General features: G+C 48.3%; 1 protein-coding gene across 4 annotated transcripts in view; it reads left to right on the forward strand.

Moving 5' to 3' along the window:
- Positions 1–18,750, forward strand: part of LOC117369007 (nectin-2-like) — a 162,866-nt gene that overhangs the window by 74,524 nt on the left and 69,592 nt on the right. The gene's annotated exons all lie outside the window — the stretch shown is intronic.

The following is an 18,750-nucleotide window of genomic DNA, read 5'->3' on the forward strand; positions in this document are numbered from 1 at the left end:
ATAAATAAACAGATTTATCAAAGTAAAACACAATGTACAAAAGTCTCATATAAAATACAGTACATAAAAGTGACTGCATATTTGGCAAAACAAAATCAGACAAATATCTATTAAAAATAAGCCCATTTAAAAATTTGAAATTATAACATAAAAACAATTATAAAAATCAAAGTGAAAACGGCCATCTGTGACAAGAAACAGTGCTCGGTACCTACCAAGGAAACATTCAGATCAAAAAGTACTCAAACTTGTATTTTGATATATAAGCAATCGGTAGGTCATCTGTTTAAAAAAAAAAAAAGAAGAATAGAACACATAAAAAGAAGGTAATACTATAGATGGAAAGGCAGTAAAAGGTTGCTGTGTAGAGTACGTCAATACGAAACACACAGATGTAAAAACCTAACAAACAAAACATATCTTTAAACATTCAATAATCCCCTCAGCTGGTAATATTGACAACTGTATTGCTCAATCTGTTGAAAAGGAACAATCACACAGACGTTAGAACCTAACAAACCAAACATATCTCTAACATTCAATAATCCTTTCATTTGGCAATATTAGCACACTATGTCACAAAATATGTAGGAAAGTTACAGTGCAGCTGAGACAGCAATGAACAACATACCAGAGAAACTACCGTATTTTTTTGCTCCATAAGAAGCACCTGATCATAAGATGTACCCTAGATTTAGAGTAGGAAAACAAGAAAAAAAACATTCTGAACTAAATTGTGTACTAATATATACCAGGCTCTGCACCCAGCCCCCCTCACTCCCTATCAGGCTCTGCACCAATGTTCCCTCTAAGGATTGATGACGTGTGTGCAAAAAAAAATATGCATGAGCGACAAGTTACATACTCCACAAATTTATGAGCAGGCACGGAGGACGCATTTTTAAACAAATGTAGTTTATCCTTGTACTCCTTATGTATTTTTAATCATCTATGGATATGTTTGTATGTTTATTGTTCAAATGGTTTTATTTATTTCCCCAAATTTATTTTTGTTATACGCATTGAAAATATTTGATATTGCGTTTAAATCAAAATCTCAATAAACTTGAAACGAGTGCCAATGAGATTGTGGGAGGGTTAAATAGTCAAAACTTAGAAGAATAACAATTTACTTAAAGTTTTTGCTTCGCCAGCTTTCTGGTATCTTTATATACAGTGGCGTACCTAGCATATGTAACACTCGGGGTCCATCATTTTTTGGCAACCCCCCCCCATCTGTACTAAAAACACGATTTTTAGTAACAAGCCACACATTACATATGAGTACCTAGGAAAAGGCAGCATCTTACATATTGCAGTGAGCAGTACATCAATACACCCATTGTAAATCTAAACAAGCCAGACCAGCACAGATCAATCCTACACCGTCAATCCTAACAGAAAACTATGTCTTTCGAACAAGTTTCAAGTTTATTAGGATTTAATATACCGCCTATCAAGGTTATCTAAGCGGTTTTTACAGTCAGGTACTCAAGCATTTTCCTGTCTGTCCCGGCGGGCTCACAATCTATCTAACGTACCTAGGGCTATGGAGGATTAAGTGACTTGCCCAGGGTCACAAGGAGCAGTGCGGGATTTGAACCCACAACACACAGAACACAGAAAACACCTTTGCCTAGTATGGAATATGTCATCACAAACTAACCCCTCCCCCTTTTACAAAACTGTAGTGTGGATTTTAGCCACGGTAGCAACAGCTCTGACGCTCATAGAATTCTGAGCATCAACGCTGCTACCACCACTGCTGGCGCTAAAAAACGCTCCACAGTTTTGTAAAAGGGGGGATAAAATAGAAATACACAGCTTTAACGCTCTAGCTCAGGGGTGTCCAAATGTTTTGGGCTTGCGAGCTACTTTAAAATGACCAAGTCAAAATGTTCTACCAACAATAAAATTAAAAAACACAAAGTGCACTATACGCTGAGAAAATGTTAATTATCATTCCTATTCTGGGTTTTTTTCAAAGAGGTCAAAGCAGATGACTATGCATTGTCACCTCAGTAACAACCATACAAAAATAGACAAATATACCCCCCTCCCTTTTTATTAAACCACAATAGCAGTTTTTAACGCAGGGAACTGCGCTAAATGCCCAGCGCTGCTCTCGATGCTCATAGGCTCCATGCGCTAAAAAACACTATTGCGGTTTAATAAAAGGGGGCCATAGTGCAAAATATAGACAGCATATATAAATTCAGACACATTTTGATCACTAAATTTAAAATAAAATCATTTTTCCTACCTTGTCTGGTGAGTCTCTGGTTGTACTTTCATCTTCTGACTGTGCATCCAATCTTTTTTCCCTTCTTTCAGCCTGTATGTTTCCTCTCCTCCAGACCTCATTCCCTCCCCCAACTTTTTCTTCCTCTCTTCCTGCCCTTTTTTTCTTTTTTCTCTCTTGATGCCCCCTTTCTTTTTTTCTGTTTCCCTTCTGTCTCCCTGCCTGCCCCCTTTCTTTCTCCCTACCTTCCACAAAGCTATTGCTGCCACCATCGGGGGAAACAGGCCCCAAAGCCACTGCCGCAACCATCGGGGGAAACAGGCCCCAAAGCCACCGCCGCGGCTGCCCCAAGCTCTCTCTGCTTCCCACTGGGCTGACCAGCAATCCCCTGACGTCAATTCTGCCGTCGGAGAGGAAGTTCTGCTCAGCCAGGCAGCGATTGGCTGGCCCGAACTTTCTCTCTGACTGCAGCCTTAGGGCGGGTGCACAACCGGGGCGGACCGCCCCCCCCCCCCTTAGTACGACACTGAAGACATGGCAGCGGCTCCTCTCACGAATCCCCACCTGCGTCGGAAGTCCGATGCAGTCGGGGATCTTGAGAGGAGCCGCCGCTGCATCTTTCAACTTTAAAATACAGGCATCCGCCGCTTCCTCTCACCTCCGCCCGCCCTCGAGTGAGCGACAGGAGAAAACGTATGAGCGACGCCACTGAAAATAGTGAGCGACCGCTCATGCGCTCACCTTAGAAGGAACACTGCTCTGCACCCAACCCCACACTCCTTGCCAGGCTCTGCACCCTGTTCCCCGAGTACCTTTTTTAATCCCCCCGTATCTTTTAAAAACACCCCCAGTAACAAAAGATTCTAGAACCCTAAAGAGTATCAAGATTCCAGGCAGAATCTCAAAGAATAGTAAGATTCCGGAACATCAAAGAGTAGCAACATTACGTGCTACTGATCCAGGGCAAGCAGTGGCTCCCCCCCATGTCTTTCTCAATAACAGACTATGGACTCTGTCAACCTGTTCCAGGCATACAGCAAGAAAGAAGGGACAGTCTAGAGTTAGCAGTGGAGAGACTCATTACTTGCATTATTATAGTGTCCAAATAGTGATGCCGCATTATAGAATTTCTCCATAGTAGCTAGACTGAGTTAATGTTGTCGGCTATTAGTTACCCTTATCTGATCTCTTTTAAAGTATCTCTGCTGCTAAAGCTTATGGAAATGGTTTTATCCCAGGACAAGCAGGCAGCATATTCTTAACTGATGGGTGACGGCACCGACGGAGCCCCGGTACGGACAATTTTAGAGTGATTGCACTCTAAGAACTTAGAAAGTTCCAGTAGGCCGCACCGCGCATGCGCGAGTGCCTTCCCGCCCAATGGAGGCGCGCGATCCCCAGTTTCTTAGTTTCCGCGGAGCTAAGAAGACGCGTTTTTTTCAACGGCCGTTGAAAACCCTTTTTTCGCCTTCCCGCTCACGCGGTTTTTGTCTTGGAAGAGTTTCTTCCTTATTTTCTTTCTTTTCTTTAGTTTTTCTTTTAAAAAAAAACCCCAAAAAAACTCACTTACATTCTTTTCTCGGGTTCGCCCCGGCGTGGCCTGTTGCCATCATCGAAGCCTCGGCTTTCGATTTGGCAGAGGCCATGTTTACTTTCATGCCCCCTCAGCCGGGATTCAAAAAGTGCCAACGGTGTGCACGGCCCATTTCATTGACCGACCCGCACAATTGGTGTTTACAGTGCCTGGGTCCGGATCATAGGGCTTCCACCTGCACCCGTTGTGCTACTTTAAAGAAGCACATGTTAAAAAGCAGGCAGCTTCAACAAGAATTACTTTTTGGTGCCGCGATGACTGATCCCTCGTCATGGACACCGGCATCGACAGCTTCGCAACCGGCACCCACTTCATCGACACCGCGTGACACTGCTCTGGCGTCGCACCAGTCAGGTAAGCCAGCTAAGAAGCCTTCCATGCTAGAACGCCCTCCGGTCGCTGTGGCAGAGAGTCCAATCCTGCCGACCACGAGGCGTCCTCGCAAGCGCTCCGCCCCCATAGAGGTGAGTGCATCTTCATCTGCCTCCTCATCCTCTGGGCGTCGAGCGGCACCACAGGTACCGCAGAAAAAGAAAGCGGTACCAGTGCCCTCTTTGGACGAGCAAATTGCAGCCGTCCTTCAGGTGCATCTTAAAGAGCAGTTGCAGAAGCTCCTTCCTGCTCTCTTGGCACCGACCCTTCCAGTTCCGGTCCGGTCTGAACCACCGGTACCGGCGTGGAGCAGCCTTTATTGTCGGCTGCTGCTCTGTCGGTACCGGCATATTCCTCTGCTTCAGTCTCCATGCTGGAATTGACTGCCAAACCCAGAGGTCTTCATTGGGCGGTACAACCATCTGACCCCGCACTGGTCTCTGACCCCTCTCGGCACTGCCCACCTCTGACTTTCCTGGGTACCGCTTCTCAGCGCTCCGGGTAGTCGGTGCGTAAATCCCGACATCTTGAGCCTTCGACACTGGAGTCTCGGAGTCGGGCTTCTCAAGTCAGGGATCCTGACCTTTGGGATGACTCAGAAGACCCTCTTGTATCTGAGGAAGAAGCGTCCTCCCCTGAAGAGGATCCTGCTGGCCGTGATCCTTCAAATAAACAGGATTCATCTTCCTTTATCTCTTTTCTAAAAGAGATGTGTGAGTCCCTGTCTATTCCTCTGGAGGCTGAGTCCAAGAAGTCCAAGGCTTTTCTTGAAGCTTTGGACTTTGATCAGCCTCCCAAGGAATTTCTCAAACTACCTCTGCACGATATTTTGAGGGAAACCTTTTATAAAAATTTGGAGACACCCTTAACCATACCCGGTGCTCCTCGCAAATTGGACACATTGTATAAAGTTATTCCCATTCCGGGATTTGACAAACCTCAACTGCCTCACGAATCTTTGCTAGTAGAATCCACCTTAAAGAAATCTACTGGCGCTAATGTCTATGCATCTGTCCCTCCTGGCAGAGAGGGCAAAGCGATGGATAAGTTTGGCAAACGCCTTTACCAAAATGCCATGCTTGCCAACCATTCAGGTAACTATTCTTTTCACTTTTCTTTTTACCTGAAACAACTTATCCATCAGCTTTCCTCCTTCGAGAAATATCTCCCAGATAGGAAGCTTTCCTCTTTCCTTCACTGCACATCTAGTTTGTTGCAACTGCGTATATTCATGGTGCGTTCCATCTACGACACCTTTGAGCTTACCTCCAGAACTACAGCAATGGCGGTTGCCATGAGACGTCTCGCTTGGCTTCGGGTTTCCGAACTCGATGCCAATCACCAAGACTGCCTTGCCAACACCCCCTGCTTAGGTGATGAATTGTTTGGCGAGTCCATGGATTCCACAACTCAAAAGCTTTCTGCCCATGAGACTCGTTGGGAGACACTTCTTAAATATAAGAAGAAACCTCCGCCTGCCCGACCTTTCCGCCAGCAGTCGGCTTACCAGTGGCGCTATTCTGCTCGTCCCTTACCATCGGCTTCCCAACAACCTAGATGTCAACGTCCACAACAACGTCAGCCACCTCATGCCCAACAGCAGCAACAGGTGAAGCCTCCTCCTCCACCAAAGTCAACTCAACCCTTTTGACTCCGTTCTCCAGAGCCTAGCCAGCCTTCTTCCATCAGCCCAGCAGTCTCAACCTATAGGAGGACGTCTGTCTTTTTTTCTCAGCTGTTGAGAGACCATCACCTCAGACCAGTGGGTTCTCAATATCATCCGCCATGGCTATTCTCTCAACTTTCAGACTTTTCCCATCCAAAGCCCCCCAAAAGAGTCTGCTTTGAACACTCCTCAGTCCTCCCTCCTCCTTCAGGAGGTACAATTCTTTCTTTTTCTGAATGCCATAGAGGAAGTTCCTCTAGATCAGAATGGGCAGGGTTTCTACTCCCACTATTTCCTGGTTCCCAAAAAAACAGGAGACCTCAGACCCATACTAGATCTCCGAGATCTCAACAAATGTTTAGTCAAGGAAAAGTTCAAAATGCTTTCTCTGGCCACACTTTATCCTCTTCTCACTCAGGGCGACTGGCTATGCTCCCTCGACCTCAAGGAGGCCTACACTCACATTCCGATCACCCTAGCGTCCAGACAGTATCTCCGCTTCATGATCAATCGCTGCCATTACCAATACAAGGTGTTACCCTTCGGCCTTGCCTCCTCTTCCAGGGTATTCACCAACTGTCTCATAGTGTTGGCCGCCTTTCTGCGCTCCCACCATCTTCAGGTCTTCCCTTATCTAGACGACTGGTTAAACAAAACTCCTTCCTCTCAGGCAGTGCTTCATGCCACCAACCAGACCATCCTCTTTCTTCAACTTCTGGGTTTCAAAATCAATCTGCCCAAATCACATCTTATCCCCACTCAGCGGCTTCAATTCATAGGAGCGATCCTGGACACTGTCCTCATGAGGGCATTTCTTCCATCCAACCGCCTTCATACTCTTCTCTGTCAGCAGGTGCTTCCACAGCTCTCCATCTCTGCCAAACAAATGATGATACTCTTGGGTCACATGGCCTCAACAGTTCATGTCACCCCCTTCGCACGTCTTCACTTACTCACTCCTCAATGGACCCTTGCTACCCAGTGGTCCCAGGCGACGGATCCTTCCTCTCGACACATATCTGTGACATTATCTCTTTGTCGATCTCTACAATGGTGGTTGACATCTTACAATCTCTCCAGAGGCCTCCTGTTCCATCTGCCTCCACATCATTTGGTCATCACCACCGCCGCCTCCCCCTATGCCTGGGGAGCTCACTTGAACGAATTCCAAACTCAGGGTCTTTGGACTGCCCAGGAAAAGAAACATCACATCAATTTCCTGGAACTCCGAGCGATGTTTTATGCCCTCAAGGCTTTCCGGCATCTTCTCTTTCCTCAAGTTCTCCTGCTATGTACCGACAATCAAGTTGCAATGTACTACATCAACAAGCAGGGTGGGACGGGCTCTCGCCTGTTTTGTCAGGAGGCCCAAAAGATTTGGTCATGGGCGATAGCTCACCATTTATTTCTGAAGGCTGTCTACATTCAGGGAGAGCAGAATTCCTTAGCGGACAATCTCAGCAGAATTCTCCAACCCCACGAATGGACTCTCGATCCCATGACTCTCCAGTCCATTTTCGCTCAATGGGAGACTCCTCAGGTATACCTTTTTGCACCTCCTCACAATCATCAGCTGCCCCACTTTTGCTCCAGATTCTACTCCCCTCACCGTCTGGCACCGGATGCGTTTCTCCTGGATTGGACCAACCTCTTCCTTTACGCATTTCCTCCTCTGCCTCTCATGTTGCGAACCTTATTCAAGCTCAAGAGAGAACAAGCCACCATGATTCTTATCGCTCCACGGTGGCCCAGGCAACATTGGTTCTCCCTTCTACTTCAACTCAGTTCCAGGGAGCCCATACTTCTACCACTGTTTCCTTCTCTGCTTACTCAACATCAGCAGTCCCTGCTTCATCCCAACCTCCAATCTCTGCACCTGACAGCTTGGTATCTCTCGGGCTGACCTCGGCTCATTCACTTCTTTCTCAGCCTGTCCGCTCTATTCTTGATGCTTCCAGGAAACCGGCCACTCTTCAATGCTATCAACAGAAGTGGACCCAGTTTTCTTCCTGGTGCCTTCTGCATCATCATGATACAACTTCCCTAGCAGTAGAACTGATGTTGGATTATCTCCTTTCTTTGTCTAACTCTGGTCTCAAATCTACTTCTATCAGAGTCCACCTCAGTGCCATTACTGCTTTTCATGAGCCAGTTCACGGAAAACCTCTTACTGCTCATCCTTTATTTTCTAGATTCATGCGAGGGCTTTTCAATGTGAAACCACCCCTCAAAGCCCCTCCTGTGGTCTGGGATCTTAATGAAGCCTCCTTTTGAACCATTGGCCACAGCTCATTTCAAATTTCTCACTTGGAAAATGGTCTTCCTTATTGTCCTCAGCTCTGCCAGGAGGGTCAGTGAGTTGCATGCACTAGTTGCCGATCCCCCTTTCACTGTTTTTCACCATGACAAGGTGGTTCTACGTACCCATCCAAAGTTTCTCCCTAAGGTTGTGTCTGACTTTCACCTTAACCAGTCCATTGTCTTACCTGTTTTCTTCCCGAAACCTCATTCTCATCCAGGGGAGCAGGCTTTACATACTTTGGACTGTAAACGTGCTTTGACTTACTATTTAGAGCGCACTAAGCCTCACAGATCTTCCCCTCAACTGTTTCTGTCTTTTGACCCTAATAGGCTGGGTCGTCCTGTTTCTAAACGCACAATATCCAATTGGCTCGCTGCTTGCATTTCATTCTGTTATGCTCAGACCGGACTAACACTGGAAGGTTCTGTCACGGCCCATAAGGTTCGAGCTATGGCAGCATCTGTAGCTTTCCTCCGTTCCACTCCTATTGAGGAAATCTGCAAGGCTGCTACTTGGTCCTCAGTTCATACTTTCACATCTCATTATTGTCTGGATGCATTCTCCAGACGGGATGGACACTTCGGCCAATCTGTTTTACAAAATTTGTTTTCCTAATGGCCAACCTTCCCTCAATCCCTCTATTTTCTAGCTTGGAGGTCACCCATCAGTTAAGAATATGCTGCCTGCTTGTCCTGGGATAAAGCACAGTTACTTACCGTAACAGGTGTTATCCAGGGACAGCAGGCAGATATTCTTACGTCCCACCCTCCTCCCCGGGTTGGCTTCTTAGCTGGCTTATCTTAACTGGGGACCGCGCGCCTCCGTCGGGCGGGAAGGCACTCGCGCATGCGTGGTGCGGCCTACTGGAACTTTCTAAGTTCTTAGAGTGCAATCACTCTAAAATTGTCCGTACCGGGGCTCCGTCGGTGCCGTCACCCATCAGTTAAGAATATCTGCCTGCTGTCCCTGGATAACACCTGTTACGGTAAGTAACTGTGCTTTCCTGGCATAGAGGTTTCAGACCAAGTAGAACATGCTGTATTCTGTTCCTTCCTCATCCCCTCATGGAAAGACCTGCCAGTACAAGAAACAATGCAAGCGGCATTAAAAGATCCTTCTCTCCCCACCTCTAGAAGCTGCAACCTTTCCCTTCTCCAGACAAAAGCTCCCAGGATTGTATTGCAGTCCCCCCCCGGTGTCTCTGAAGAACCACGCAGCCTCCCTCGCTCTGCTCTTTGTTTTCTGCCCGCACGCTTTGTGCTCCCCCTGCCCCTCGATCAGGCCCTACTGATTTACCCCTGTGCGCCCCCTGACAAAAGCAGGGCAGCAAGACGTGCAGGAGGCCGAGCATGAAGTTGAAGGCGGCGGCGGGTGGGCGACAGTGGGAGCCAGGCAGCAGCAATGGGGATCAGAAGCTCGTTCCTGCCTAGGCCTGCTCTGCTTTCTGAATGGCTACTGTCAGTTATTACGAGTCCCGCGAGAACTGACGACAGCCATTCAGAAAGCAGAGCAGGCCCAGGCAGGACCTGACCCTTGTAGTTCAGAAAGCAGAGCAGGCCTAGGCAGGACTTGACCCTTGTAGTTTTAAAGAAAATTAGAGGAAACAAGATTAAAAAAAAATAAACAACACATTAAAAAATGATTTATAAAAGTTTCCTGTGCAAGAAGCACAAAATAAGAATCTAACTTGCATAATGTGTATTATATCAAATATAGGGGATGACAACCAATGGACTAAACAAATATGAATTTATTGGATAATTCAAGGAACACTGAGCAGTTACACTGGTGCTGCATGATTTGGATTTTCTCATCTCTGGGGTGAATTATATGGCTGCTGCATTATATGACATTGAAAGTTTTTGCCAAGCTGGGCACTTATTTTCGGCATTTCCTTAAAAATTATTTTAGAATTATTTTGAGGGCCTGTATCACTCAAAGGGATAAGAAGTTGTTTTGTTGTTTTTCTTGTTAGTGTCAGTGAGTTTCATTGGGGTGGGAGCTGATATATTGGGGGTCACCAAATTCCTTTTTGTTGAAGTGGCAGGTGTTAGATTGGGCCCACCAAAACCCTTTTGATGATCTTTCTAAAGTGGGAGGTATGGTGGTAGGGCTGCCGAATCCCTCTTGTTTTTATGGAGGTTGGAGGTGGTATACAGTATATTGGTTCCACTGTTGCTTCCTGAGCCTTGTGATTTTCAATAGGAAGGGAATATATTTTGGTCTTCCTGCAGTGGAGAGATTAATATTGAGTAAATGTGGGCTTCATTCGTTGTCTATAGAATATGGGATTGGCCTGGAGAGCACACATGTTACTATTGGGCTCTTCAGTAGCGTACCAAGGGGGAGGCAGGGGGTGGTCCACCCCGGGTACAGCCTTAGGGGGGGGGTGCACAGCCGGCTAGGTCCGGAAAATTCCTGGGCTGCAACGGCGACGGCACTCAGTGGCATTGGCGCCCCCCCCCTCGCTACAGCACTCAACTTTGGCCTCCTTCTCACGGCATCAACAGAACTTCAGATGGCAACAGGTGCTCAGTCAAAAGCTTCCCTTTGAATGAATTGCCTGGGTGGAAACAGGAAGCTGAGTCAGGGGAAGCTTTTGACTGAGCACCTGTTGCCATCTGAAGTTCTGTTGATGCCAGGAGAAGGAGGCCGAACTTGAGTGCTGCGGGGGAGGGTGGGGGGGGGGCGACAATGCTGCTGAGTGCCGTCGCGGAGGGGGGGGCCTTGCTGATCTTGTTGCCAAAATCGGAAAGGTGAAGAAGGGAGAAAGGTGGGCCTGTGATGGATGGAGAGATTGAGAGAAGGGGACAGATGATGGAGGTGGGGAGAGAGAAGAGGGCAGGTAATGGAAGTGGGGGTAAAGAGAGAGAAGGGGAGAGAGAAGAGGGCAGATGATGGAAGTGGGGGAAAGAGAGAGAAGGGGCAGATGATGGAAGTGGGGAGAAGGGGCAGATGATGGAAGGGGGGAGAAGGGAGAGCAAATGCTGAATGGAAGTGGAGAAAGAGAACACATACTGGATGGAAGGAGGGATAAAGAAAAAGGACATATGCTGGATGGGGGAAGAAGATACAGTTAGTGAGATAGTGGAAGGGTGAAGGAAAGGGGTGGCATGCTGTGGGTAGACATAGTGAGAAGAGGGAATTTGAGGACTGCATAGTAAGAACGAATTTAATTTAGACGGATGCAGAAAATAAAGAAGGAAGACCAGAGAAGGGAAGAGAGAGAGATGCCAGAGAACGGGGAAGGGAGACAGAGATATCAGATCTGAGCGGAGGAAATGAGAAGAGAGAGATGCTAAAAACCACAGTGGGGAGGGAAAGAGAAATGAAAGGAGAAAGTTGCCATACCATGAGGGAACAGAGGGAAGATGATAGATGCCAGACCAAAGAGGGGGGGCGCCTAAAGGAGAGATGGCAGGGGGAGACAGACAGTTTCTGGAAAGGGCAGACAGTGGATGGAACGGGCAGATGCTGGATTGAAGAGACAGGGCAGACGCTGGAAGGAAAAGAGTGAAAAGAAGATAAAAGCATGATAAAAGCATGATAAAAGCAAGATAAAAGCAGAAACCAGAGACAACAAAAGGTAGAAAAAATCATTTTATTTCTATTTTGTCATTAGAATATATCAGATTTGAAATATGTATCCTGCTAGAGACATAACTGGGGACTGCAAAGCCCAGGCAGTGCTTCTTTAGCTTCCAGCTAGCTTAGGGCTCTCTCGGACCAGGGGGCATTCCCCTAACACTATTACTGTCATGTGTGACTGCAGTATTCTGTTAGCATAATATTTCTGTGTAGCATTCTATAATAATTTGGCTTGTTCAGTTTTCTTGATAGTAGAGGGGATATATGTGAAGGGGAGGGGAGACAGGGGTTTTGTTGGTCCTTGCTCTGTATATTTATATTTATAAAATGACAATTGTACAGAATATTGTTTCTTTTTATACTTTAATAAAATAGGTTCAATATAAAATCATAACTGAGACTTGTGCGGATGGGATCGGATAGTTTGCTGTGACTGAGCTTGCAGAGATGAGGCGGAAATGTGTTTTTTGAATTTCAGTCTTAGTAGTTTGCCGGTCCACAAAATAATTCTTTTATTTCTGCCGGTCCAAGGGGGGTAAAAAGGTTGAAAAACACTGCTCTAGAGTAGAGTCGGCAGCTGCGCTGAGGTGCAGGATGGTCCCCTGATGACTTTGCTCCGGAAGAAGTAAGTTATGTTGGAGGGTGTGGACCCAGCAGACGCAGTCATCGCGGGTCCTTGCCGCAACTCCCTGCGTCTGCCAGGTCAACCCCCTCCGACATAACTTACTTCTTCCGGAACAAAGCCTGGAGTCATCGCGAGACCTTCAAGCACGCGGCTGCCGACTCTGCTTCAGAGCTAGTATGTCAGAGTGGGGTGGATCGGCAGCTACAGTCATCGCGAGAAACAAGCAGGACTGCTGGAATGAAAGAGTGGTGCAGGGAGAGAAAGGGCAGGGTGGAATGGAAGGGTAGTGCTGATGGAATTGATATACAGGGAAAGGGGAGAGAGACATAAGGGGGAAGGATACTGGATGGAATTGGATTGGAGGGAAAAAAAAGGGGGCAGATGCTGATTGAAGAGGGGTGGATGGAGTGAGAAAGGGCAGACATTGGATGGTAGTGTGGCGGGTAGAGGGGGAGTCTATGCTGGATGGAAGTGCAGATGGGAGAGATAAGGGAGCAAATGCAGGAAGGAAATGGGAGGAGAGAAAGAGGGGAGCAGACGATGGAAGTGGACAGAGAGAGGAGAAGGTACTAGTTGGAAGGGGTAGAGAAAGAGGGCACATGATGAAAGGAGGGGATAAATAAAAGGAGGGCACATGATGGGGAGAAAAGGATTGAGTTAGGGAAACACTGGAGGGCTGAGGGAAAGAGGTGGCAAGCTTTAGGTAGACAGTAAAAAAGGACATTGATGAGAGGGTAATAAGAACGTAATCTAGACAGATGCAGAAAATAAATTGAAAAGAAAAATGAGGGAAGAAAGGGAAAAGGATTGCAGAGGAGAGGTGTGGAGAGGAAAGAGATGCCAGACCAATGGAGGTGAAAGGAGAGATGGAAGGGGGAGGCATACAGTTTTTGGAAGGGGCATAGAAGGAGAGAAGGTGCCATATAGGGAGGGGCAGAGAGATGGCAGACAGTGGATGGAAGGAAGACAGTAACAAGAAGATGAGGAAAGCAGAAACAAGAGAAGACAAAGATAGAACAAAAGTTTTCTATTTATTTATTGCTTTAGGAGACATGTGTCACTGTTTCTGTGGTGTTGCATTTTATGCAGAATCCAGCTTCTTGCTGGTTCAATTTAACCTTTGTTTATGTATTTCTATTTTATCCCCTCTTTTACAAAACTGTGGAGTGTTTTTTAGCGCCAGCCGTGGTGGTAGCAGCTCTGATGCTCAGAATTCTATGAGCGTCAGCTGTTACCACCGTGGCTAAAATCCACACTACAGTTTTGTAAAAGGGGGAGGGGTTAGTTTGTGATGACATATTCCATACTAGGCGAAGGTGTTACCCCAGGACAAGCAGGCAGGTATTCTCACAAGTGGGTGACGCCATCTGACGGAGCCTCGATGTGGACTAGAGAGTTGCGCGGGGACAGAAATCCCACCCGTCCCCACCCGTCCCCGCCAAAGTCCCACCCGTCCCCACGAGGAATCCCACCCGTCCCCACCCGTCCCCGTGAGGAATCCCTCCGTCCCCACCCGTCCCCGCGAGGAATCCCCTCCGTCCCCGCCCATCCCTATAAACTTCAGAAATAGTTATTTCATTTAATTATGCTACTGAATTAAAGGCTCTGGTAGAAACCCATTTACAAATAAGCAAAAAGACTTTATTAATTTGAAAATATTAATTGGGAAGAATACATACTTTGTAAACGGGTTTCTACCAGAGCCTCTAATGTTTATAAATTTTTATCAACACAACTAATATACTACTTTATCCTGAAGCAAAAAAAAAAAAAAAAGAAATAGAATTCTTTTCCTACCTTTGTTGCCTGGTTTCTGCTTTCCTCATGTTCTCATTCAATTCCTTCCATCCACTGTCTCTCTTCCTTCTGCATCTTCCATTTGCTCTGTTACTGTGCCTCTCCCTTTCTTCCCCCTTCCAAATTGGTCTGGCACCCATCTTCTTCTCTCCGCTCCCCCCATAGTCTGGCATCTGTCTTCTTCCCTGCCAGTGTCTTCTCCCTACTCTCTCTTCCTCATTTCCTTTGTGTCCTTCTCCCCCCCATCTTCCCCATGTCCTTTCAGCGTCCTTCTCCCTCTCTGTCTTCCCCATGGCCTTTCAGCGTCATTCTCCACCCCTTTGTCTTCCCCATGTGCTTTCAGCATCCTTCTCCCCCCTCTGTCTTCCACAAGTGCTTTCAGAGTCCTTCCCCCCCCCGCCCTTCCCATGGCCTTTCAGCGTCCTTCTCCACCCCTTTGTATTCCCCCATGTGCTTTCAGCGTCCTTCTCCCTCCTCTGTCTTCAAGTGCTTTCAGAGTCCTTCCCCCCCCTCCTGTCTTCACCATGGCCTTTCAGCGTCCTTCTCCCCCCTCCTTCTCTACCGCCCCGGGTGCAGCACAGCCGGCCAGGTCCCCTTACTTTTGTGGCACTTCCCCGACCGACCGACAACAGCCCCGGTCCGACAAACCTCCCTGCCCTTAACCGTGAATCTAAATTACCTTCTTACAGCTGCTGTAAGAAGGTAATTTAGATTTGCGGCTACAGGGCAGGGAGGATTGTCGGACCCGGGCTGTTATCGGTCGGTCGGGGAAGTGCCACAAAAGTAAGGGGACCTGGCCGGCTGTGCTGCAACCGGGGCGGGGCGGGGCGGACCGCCCCCCTCCCTTGGTAGCCACTCGAACCGCGAGGTTACTCTCCTTCTCCTTATCTGCCCTGCTGCAGCACAGAGCCGAACGGAAGTCTTCCCGACGTCAGCGCTGATGTCGGAGGGAGGGAGGGCTTTGTTTAAGCTTTGTTTAAGCCCTCCCTCCCCTCCGACGTCAGCGCTGACGTCGGGAAGACTTCCGTTCGGCTCTGTGCTGCAAGCAGAGAAGGTAGGGAGAAGAAGAGCCGCGTACATCCAGAAGACTGAGTACATCCAGCCCCGCAGGAGCCCCGCGACCCTCGGAGGCGTCCCCATGGGATCCCCGCGACCCTAGGGGGCGTCCCCACGGGATCCCCGCAACCTTAGGGGCGTCCCCACGGGATCCCCGTGACCCGAAGGGGGAACCCGCGGGATTCCCGTCGTCCCCGTTCCCGTGCAGCTTTCTAATGTGGACGCCTCACAAGCAGAGTTGCTTGAAGAAACTCGAAGTTTCGAGTCACTCGCACCGCGCATGCACGAGTGCCTTCCCGCCCAGCGCAGGGCGCGTCTCCTCAGTTCTTACTTTTCTGCGGAGCCGAGAAGTCCGTCTTTGACTCTGCGTGAAGTATTTTCACTTGTGCCTTCTTTCGACCGCGGTTTTGTGTTCTTTTTGTCATGAATCGCTGTTTTTTTCTTTGTTGTTTTCTTTAAAAAAAAAAAAAATTCTTCCGTTCGTTTGACCAGGCTGGCCTTGTGGCCGCAGCCCCGCGGCTTCGATCTTGCGGTGGCTCTTTTTCGGCCTATGTCCCGGCCTGCAACCGGTTTTAAAAAGTGTTCCAATGCCAGTTTGCGATTTCCCTCATGGTCCCTCATCGACGCTGTCTTCGGTGTCTTGGGCCTCAACATCTCCCGAAATTGTGCCGGCCTTGCTCAACACTTAAGTCTCGTGCTTTTAGGCGTCGTTGTATCCTGTGGGAGCAGCTCTTCAGCATGAAGTCTTCAATGGAGCTCTCCACGTTGAAGGGTACTTCGCCCTTGACCTCCTCCGAAGCTATTCCGGCTTCCACAGCTTCTACTCCGAGTCTCATCAAACCTGCCTCGTTTGTACCGGCTCTGTCTTCGACGCCTGCTGCGATGCCTTCCTCTGTCTCTTCAGATCAGATAAGGCAGCAGCCCATTCCCACGGTGGTGCTTAAAGTGCCTAAGGCTTCTAAGTCCAAGCACTCTCACATTGCCTCGAGGGAACACAAGGCCCGTGCAGGTGGTCCCGTTGGAGACGCAGATCCATCCTTGCCGGCTTCGTTCCAGACCTTGTTGGAGAAGCAGTTCATTCAGCTCTTTACTACCATGGGGCCAAAGCTTCTCTCACAAATCCAGCCTGGGCATACCGCGGTCTCCCGCGAGGTCGAGCCGCCTCCTATATCTCAGTCTCATGCACACTCTTTGCAGGGAGCAGAGTCTCTGCGAGTGTCTGGTCTGGCATCTGGGCACGGACAGCAAGGAGCAGATTCTTTGCCAGTGCCTCCGTTGGAACCCTCACACTCGAAGCAAGGAGCAGAGTCTTTGCGAGGGCATTGAGGTTCCTCTTCTCAGCCTCCACTGCTTTGTTCCACAGCCTCCAGCCCTATCCATTCTCTGGGGGCTTCGACTAGGGCACGTTCTCCTCGATCCTCGAGGCCTGCTTCGAGGCACAGCTCGCATGCCTCGCCTCACCGCAAGCAGCCTTTTCTTCAGTTTTCTCCACCACCTCCATCGATCCTTCTGCTTCCGGACCTCAAGGACCCGGTGGTTTATATTTCTTCATCCAGGTCTCCTCCTTCACTGGACAAAGCTGCCTTGATGTCCTTGAGTCCTTCTCGAGGCCAGGCTTTAGCAGATCAGCTGTCCTTTTCATCTTTCCTTCGTCAGATGGCGGTTGACTTGGATATTCAATTAGTTACTGGCTCGAAGTTCTCCAAGGAATATCTCGAGACCATGCATCTCCCTCAACCTCCGGCTGAATCTCTCAAGCTTCCTCTCCATAAGCTTTTGGATCAAACCTTTGTCCACTGTCTGGAAACTCCTTATTCCATTCCAGCTGTTCCAGGCAAATTGGACTCTAGGTATAGGACGGTACATCATAAGGGGTTTGACAATACTCAATTGTCTCACCAATCCCTTCTGGTTAAATCTTCTTTGAAAAGATCTCACCCTTCCCAGGTGTATGCTACTATCCCTCCGGGAAGGGAAGGTAAAACGATGGACAGATTTGGTCGTTGCATCTACCAGAATTCGATGATGACCTCCAGAGTCCTCAACTATAATTTTCATTTCATCACCTATTTTGAGTTGTTTCTTTCCATTCTTCCAAAGTTTAGGCCTTATCTGGATTCTCGTATGCACTTTAAGTTCCAAGAAGTCCTTGCTTCCTTGTCACAACTCCGGCTGCAACTTCTTCAGTCATCCTATGATGCTTTCGAGTTGTCTGCTCGAGCTACTGCTTGCTCTGTGGCCATGCGACGTCATGCTTGGCTTCATACTATCGACATGGATCCTAACCTATAGGACCGGCTGGCTAATGTTCCTTGCGCAGGCAATGACCTCTTTGATGAGTTTATAGAGGCAGCCACCAAGAAACTATCGGACCATGAGAAGTCTTTTGTATCCGTTCTCAGACCGAAACCGAAGCTGGCTCCTCCTTATCCTACACGCCCTTCTCAAATCTATCAGCGGCGTTTTCCTCCAAAGCAGGCTCCTTCTACTCGTCAGCCTGTCAAGAGGCAGCATCCACAGAAGCAGCAAAAGCCTCAGCCACCTGCTGTACCTAAGGCTCCTCAGCCTTTTTGACTGCCTGGAATAGAGCATAACCTCAGTCGTTCTGCCATTTCCCGTTTTCCCCCTATTGGAGGTCGTCTCCATCATTTTTACCACCGATGGACGACGGTTACTACCGACCTCTGGGAGGGATCAGGGAGGGATACTCTCTTCAATTCCATCAAGTGCCTCCGGAGCATCCTCCAAGAGAGTATCCTTCCAATCCCTCCCAGACCTCCAATCCCTTCTTCTTCAAGAGGCTCAAGTTCTGCTTCAGCTTCGAGCTATCGAGCCAGTTCCTCTGGCTCAGCAGAACAAGGGTTTTTACTCCCGGTACTTCCTTGTTCCAAAGAAGACGGGCGATTTGCGACCTATTTTGGATCTCAACAAATTTCTAGTCAGAGAAAAATTTCGCATGTTGACCCTGGCATCTCTTTATCCCCTCCTCGAGCAAAACAACTGGTTATGCTCTTTGGATCTCAAGGAGGCCTACACACACATTCCCATCCATCCGGCCTCCTGTCAGTACCTCAGATTTCGGAAATCTGCATTTTCAGAACAGAATACTCCCTTTCGGCCTGGCCTCGTCACCCAGTCTTCACCAAGTGCATGGTAGTGGTGACCACAGCGCTCAGGAACCATAGTCTTCAAGTATTTCCATACCTTGACGACTGGCTCATCAAGGATTCCACGTCTCAAGGGGTCATGGTAGCGACCCAGCAGACTATCTGGTTCCTGCAAAGTCTGGGATTCGAAATCATCTTTCCAAAATCACATCTACAGCCTTCTCAGACTCTTCTGTTCATCGGAGCTGTTCTGGACACAGTCCAACTCAGCGTTCCTTCCTCCACAACGTCTGGAAGCTCTTCTCCATCTTTGTCCGTCAGTCTCCTCTCGCCCATCCATCTCGGCGAGACACATGATGGTTCTTCTGGGTCACATGGCCTCCACAGTACACGTGACTCCT

This window comes from Geotrypetes seraphini, chromosome 11 (genome assembly GCF_902459505.1).
Source record: "Geotrypetes seraphini chromosome 11, aGeoSer1.1, whole genome shotgun sequence".
Classification (NCBI taxonomy): Eukaryota; Metazoa; Chordata; class Amphibia; order Gymnophiona; family Dermophiidae; genus Geotrypetes; species Geotrypetes seraphini.